The sequence below is a fragment of the Electrophorus electricus genome, unplaced genomic scaffold (assembly GCF_041902795.1).
Source record: "Electrophorus electricus isolate QZ-2024a unplaced genomic scaffold, ASM4190279v1 Scaffold108, whole genome shotgun sequence".
NCBI lineage: Eukaryota > Metazoa > Chordata > Actinopteri > Gymnotiformes > Gymnotidae > Electrophorus > Electrophorus electricus.
Window position 1 is genome coordinate 12,501 of NW_027658390.1, and position 6,825 is coordinate 19,325.

Below are 6,825 nucleotides of genomic sequence, written 5' to 3' on the forward strand. Positions count from 1 at the left end.
AGTTTAGGTCTTTCACCACGACTACAAAGACAGGTTTAAAAGGTTTCACCAACCGGTCAGGCGCCCCCGTCTGCGAGTGTTGAAACGGGCGCGGGGTTGCGCTTTGCCCACACGCCCCACGTGGCAGACGAGTCAGTCTTTGAACCGCGGCCCTCCGCGCCCGCCCCGTCCGACCCCTCGAAAGGGGTGGAACTCACGTAGCGTGGGCCAAGCCCTAGGTACCTGCCGGGGGTCCCCCTGAGACTCCTTTCTGAGAGAGAGAAGCAGGGGAACCGGCTGCGCCACCCACCACCACCACGCCCCAGGACGCCGGTGGGCGGACGAACACAGGAAGGGCCATGGCCTGCCCCACGAGGAGCAGCGCTCGCAACCCCCCCCGGAAAGTCCGCTCGTCAGCGAGCAAGGGGACGGGGATGAATGACAAGGACAACAAAATAGGAAAACCCCTCGCGGTGGACGGAGGCAGCGGCCGTGCGAGCGAGAGGGAGGGCGCGGGACGGACCCGTACGACCCGCTCGACTCGCAGGCGCTTCTCCTGCCGGCAAGGTGAGGGGAAACCGGCCTTCGCCCGACGAGCGGGGACGCCGAGTTTTTTGAACGACGCGTCTCTCGCGCTGGAACCCAGAGAATACCGGGGCCTGCGGGGGGGGGGTGCTGAAGGACGACGCGGAGGAAGAGGCGGAGGACGAGGAAGGGGTGGGAGGGACTAGGCTCCTCCTTTATGCCTTCTGTCCAGCCTGACCTGCAAGCGACCACGTGTAACAGCAACCCCGAAGACCCTTTCGACCCTGGGCCCCGACGCGGGGGGACGGCGAAGTCGAGGGGGTCGGGAGAGGAGGCACGCCGGACAGCGTTACCCGTTAATGATCCTTTCGCAGGTTCACCTACGAAAACCTTGTTACGACTTTTACTTCCTCTAGATAGTCAAGTTTGATCGACTTCTCGGCGCTCCGCCAAGGCCCGCGAGGAGCCCCGGCGGGGCCGATCCGAGGACCTCACTAAACCATCCGATCGGTAGTAGCGACGGGCGGTGTGTACAAAGGGCAGGGACTTAATCAACGCGAGCTTATGACCCGCGCTTACTGGGAATTCCTCGTTCATGGGGAATAATTGCAATCCCCAGTCCCCATCACGAATGGGGTTCAGCGGATTACCCGCACCTCTCGGTGTAGGGTAGGCACACGCTGATCCAACCATTGTGGCGCGCGTGCAGCCCCGGACATCTAAGGGCATCACAGACCTGTTATTGCTCCATCTCGCGTGGCTGAACGCCACTTGTCCCTCTAAGAAGTTTGACGCCGACCGCGGAGGGCCGCGTAACTATTTAGCATGCCGGAGTCTCGTTCGTTATCGGAATTAACCAGACAAATCGCTCCACCAACTAAGAACGGCCATGCACCACCACCCACAGAATCGAGAAAGAGCTATCAATCTGTCAATCCTTTCCGTGTCCGGGCCGGGTGAGGTTTCCCGTGTTGAGTCAAATTAAGCCGCAGGCTCCACTCCTGGTGGTGCCCTTCCGTCAATTCCTTTAAGTTTCAGCTTTGCAACCATACTCCCCCCGGAACCCACAGACTCGTGGTTTCCCTCACGCTGCCCGGCGGGTCATGGGAATAACGCCGCCGGATCGCGGGTCGGCATAGTTTACGGTCGGAACTACGACGGTATCTGATCGTCTTCGAACCTCCGACTTTCGTTCTTGATTAATGAAAACATTCTTGGCAAATGCTTTCGCTTTCGTCCGTCTTGCGCCGGTCCAAGAATTTCACCTCTAGCGGCGCAATACGAATGCCCCCGGCCGTCCCTCTTAATCATGGCCCTGGTTCAGGAAACCCACAAAATAGAACCGGAGTCCTATTCCATTATTCCTAGCTCAGGTATTCAGGCGAGAAGCGGGCCCGCTTTGAACACTCTAATTTTTTCAAAGTAAACGCTCCGAGCCCCGTCCGGACACCCAGCCAAGGGCATCCGGGGGGCACCGGGAGACAGGGTCTGAGACAGGCGGTGGCACGCCTCGCGGCGGACCGCCAGCCCACTCCCGACATCCAACTACGAGCTTTTTAACTGCAGCAACTTTTAATATACGCTATTGGAGCTGGAATTACCGCGGCTGCTGGCACCAGACTTGCCCTCCAATGGGTCCTCACCCATGGGTTTAGGATACGCTCATTCCGATTACAGGGCCTCGAAAGAGACCTGTATCGTTATTTTTCGTCACTACCTCCCCGTGTCGGGAATGGGTAATTTGCGCGCCTGCTGCCTTCCTTGGATGTGGTAGCCGTTTCTCAGGCTCCCTCTCCGGAATCGAACCCTGATTCCCCGTTACCCGTGGTCACCATGGTAGCCGACTATGGTACCATCGAAAGTTGATAGGGCAGACATTCGAATGAGACGTCGCCGCCGCGGAGGGCGCGCGATCGGCCCGAGGTTATCTAGAGTCACCAAAGCGGCCGGGGGGCCCGAGCCCCCCGGATGGGTTTTGGGTCTGATAAATGCACGCATCCCCCGAAGGGTCAGCGCTCGTTTGCATGTATTAGCTCTAGAATTACCACAGTTATCCGAGTAACGTGTGGAGCGATCAAAGGAACCATAACTGATTTAATGAGCCATTCGCAGTTTCACTGTACCGGCCGTGTGCACTTAGACCTGCATGGCTTAATCTTTGAGACAAGCATATGTTACTGGCAGGATCAACCAGGTAGTTTGCACCGTGGTCTGGGATGAACCACGAGTGACATCCGCCTCCCCTTCCGGGGGCTAGGAAGCAGCGGGTTGTAAGTGCGTGCGCCGTCAGGTCCAGACGCCATACAGGGCTACCCAGGACAGCTTCCGCGGCCAGTGTAAACGTGCTCGCGCACCGCCCTCTGGCCTTCGGACGCCGACCTCTCACCTTGATGCAAAGCTGTCCCATCCGGTCATGCCCGCACCGTACCCCGTCCACCTCCTCCGGAGGTGCGGACGGCCGACTCCAGGTGCTTTCGGCGTTCCCTCTCTTCACGCCGTTTTGATTTTCGTGGGCCGCTGGTGGGGGGACAAGGGAAAGACCTCGTCGAATTCCCTCCCCCCTAGCCTCGCTCAACCTACGTTTCGTGATGTAACCAAGAAGAGTGATTCGTGGGCCCAGGTAGGTTTGAAGAGGAGGCCAACAAAGCAGGGCACTCCCTTCCTCCCAAACCACAGACACCAGTATAGGACAACTGAGTAGACAGACTGGCCGTCTGAGTCTCCCCCAGAGAGTTCTGGGATGGGTTACAAATAACCCCCACCCCCCATCAGAGGCTTGACCCGCTAGAACCAGGGAGGATCTGTCAAAACCGCTCTCCACATCAGAAGTTCTGGATCAGCCGGGGCTGGTCGGCAGACGTCCACCTAAGGCCGTGGCCTAACCCCGTGTGGGGGGATAGCGCTCGCACCCGTACACGTGGACACCCGCTCGTCAAATGGCTGGCTCCTCACTTACCGTAGGGGGAATGGTTTGCCTACCCCTGGCGGGTCTGGTACTCCACTCTACCAAACAAGGAAGCAACACACCAATAGACCCCTGCAACACCGGGCAGCTTTGGGCAGTGTCACTACACTCCTCCTTGTTCTTCACGTTCCTTCCGTGGTGATTTTTTTTTTTTTTTTCGTGGCCATTGCCGTGCATGGCTTCCCCATCGCTTTGCATGCTCTCCATTGCCTCGTGCTGCTTCACCATTGGTCTCACCTGGAGACCGAAGCCGCTCTCCCAGTAACCCGATGGTACCTGGCCAGAAAACCCCGTGCCCGATTTCATCTAGGACAAGGGCCAAACCACAGACCGTGCCCGTCCAGGGTCAACCCCTGGTCGGACAGGCCTGGTGGGTCGATACCATGGATGTGGCAGGCCGACGAGAATCCACTGGTACATTTACAAACACGCCCACCCTGGTGGCATGGCTGTACGACCCATCGTCGAAGCACGCTGCGGCGGACTGAGCCATTGGATCCAGTTGCCTGGGCGTACACTCAGCCCAACAGACGCACTCGGGTCGGGGAGAGCAAAGCAGACTGTGTGCCTGGATGTGCCCACTTCCATAGGGGAATCGGCATGATGGTTCACTTAACCCCGAGGAGGGCTCCCCTCGCGGGATAAGCACCCCCCTCGGGGGATGGGGGGGGGGGGGGGCATCCAGAGCACACCACTTTCCGGTAGGGGACAGGCGTTTGATCATGTGTCCGAGGGAGAGCTCCCCTTGCCGGCCGAACACCCCTCGGACTCCCCCTTGGGCTTCCAGAGAACGCCACTGGATGAATTTAGTGCTTGGACCCCATTGATTCTCTTTGCTCTCCCATATACCCGACGGGACCTATTTGCAAAACCCCGTGCCAACCAGACCTCCAGGAAGGGGGCTGGCGGCTAACCATGCCCGGCAGGGTGCACCCTGGTCGGACGCTTTGGGAGGGTCGAGAGCCTGGATGTGCCACCCCGACGAGTAATGAGTTTTCCCTTCGTATCTCTTCCGGACCAGGTCCGATTCGCACGAAACTCGCTGGGCATGGCCAGGAGCGCCCCCTGCTGCCCAGGCCTGGCTCTGGGCCTGGGCACACTTCATTCACTTTGTACCTTTAAATCATACTACTACTACTACTACTACCACCAGAATTCCAGGGCCAAGAGGTCACACAGTCATACACAGCAAAGTAGCTCTGGGCCTGGGCACACTTCAAGAAGTTTGTCCCTTTATATAAGCCTAGAAAATAGACTTCCAGCCCAAGAGTTCAAACACATTCATGCCCAGCAAAGTAGCTCTGGGCCTGGGCACACTTCAATCACTTTGTGCCTTTAAATCATACTACTACTACCAGACTTCCAGGCCCAAGAGGTCAAACACAGTCATGCCCAGCAAAGTAGCTCTGGGCCTGGGCACACTTCAATCACTTTGTGCCTTTAAATCATACTACTACTACCACCAGAATTCCAGGGCCAAGAGGTCACACAGTCATACACAGCAAAGTAGCTCTGGGCCTGGGCACACTTCAAGAAGTTTGACCCTTTATATAAGCCTAGAAATAGACTTCCAGAGCCAAGAGGTCAAACACAGTCATGCCCAGCAAAGTAGCTCTGGGCCTGGGCACACTTCATTCACTTTGTACCTTTAAATCATACTACTACTACTACTACTACTACTACTACTACTACTACTACCAGACTTCCAGGCCCAAGAGGTCAAACACAGTCATGCCCAGCAAAGTAGCTCTGGGCCTGGGCACACTTCATTCACTTTGTGCCTTTAAATCATACTACTACTACCACCAGACTTCCAGGCCCAAGAGGTCAAACACAGTCATGCCCAGCAAAGTAGCTCTGGGCCTGGGCACACTTCAATCACTTTGTGCCTTTAAATCATACTACTACTACCACCAGACTTCCAGGCCCTGGAGGCACACCTTCATGCCTAGCAAGTTTGCTTTACACCTGCGCACACTTCAGACCGTTTCACTCTTTTAATCATTCAAAGTACCACATTTCCAGACCCAAGAGGTCACAGAATCATACCCAGCAAAGTAGCTCTGGGCCTGGGCGGACCATGCAGTTTGACCCTTTTTTTTTTAATAATACTACAACCTGACTTCCAGGCCCAAGAGGTCACACAGTCATGCCCAGCAAAGTAGCTCTGGGCCTGGGCACACATTTTCAGGCCATTCGACCTTTTAAATAATGGAAATGCCAGACCTCCAGGCCCAAGAGGCCACACATTCGTACCCAGCAAAGTATGTTTAAAAATGGGAACAAATCAGACCCTTTCTGTCATTCAAAGCAATGGGCCTCCAACTCACAACCACATGCCCATTGAAGGGCACCCTCACACAGCCACCTTCCCCCTTCTGGAACAACCACACCTCCAGGGCACCACATGCCAATCTCTCCTGCCCAGTAAACTGCAACCTCTCCCAGCCAGGCCAGGCCCCACACACACACACACACACACACACAGACACACACACCGTCTCCCCTTATACCGTCCAGGGACGCACCCCTCCACAAACCTGGCGCACCAGCCGAACCTTGCGGGCCCAGACTTAAGCACTCCCTCCTCGGACTACACTTTTTAAGCCTGCCCCGCTCGACCTCCAGGCCACTGGTTCTTTTTGGGACTTAGGCTCTGGCGCGCCCGTCCTCGCGGCCACTGGTTCTTTTTGGGACTTAGGCTCTGGCGCGCCCGTCCTCGCGGCCACTGGTTCTTTTTGGGACTTAGGCTCTGGCGCGCCCGTCCTCGCGGCCACTGGTTCTTTTTGGGACTTAGGCTCTGGCGCGCCCGTCCTCGCGGCCACTGGTACACTCGCTGGCAAGAGGGGAAAAAAAATAAAAATTGTGGGGAACCTCGTCCCACACAGTTCCAGCAGTGTGCTGTGTCACGCTGCCAAAATATTGGATCAAGGGCTGACTTTCAATGGATCGCAGCGACGTAGCTGCTCTGCCACTCACGAGACCCTGGCCCAGAATCCAGGTCGTTTACAGGGCATTTAGCACCAAGTTCTCCACGAAAATGAGGTGCGGTGATCGGAGAGAGTGCAGCCCCCTTGTAGCTGCATCCCTTACCCGGCTCACGTGTGGCTTTGCTCACCAGGGTCCCCGGAGGGGAGTCCCTGCCTAACCCAGCCCAACCGAAGTACCGCGGCGCTGCGGTATCGTCACCTTTAGGGGGGATTCTGACTTAGAGGCGTTCAGTCATAATCCCACAGATGGTAGCTTCGCACCAGTGGCTCCTCAGCCAAGCACACGCACCAAAATGTCTGAACCTGCGGTTCCTCTCGTTACTGAGCAGGAATTACTATTGCAACAACACATCATCAGTAGGGTAA

General features: G+C 56.8%; 1 non-coding gene across 1 annotated transcript; it reads right to left on the minus strand.

Annotated features, from left to right (window-relative positions):
* Positions 1-861: 861 nt before the first annotated feature.
* LOC145654026 (18S ribosomal RNA) lies at positions 862-2,701 on the minus strand. Its single transcript, XR_014120258.1, has one exon. It is a non-coding gene; the product is annotated as an 18S ribosomal RNA (ribosomal RNA).
* Between the last annotated feature and the right edge of the window lie 4,124 nt (positions 2,702-6,825).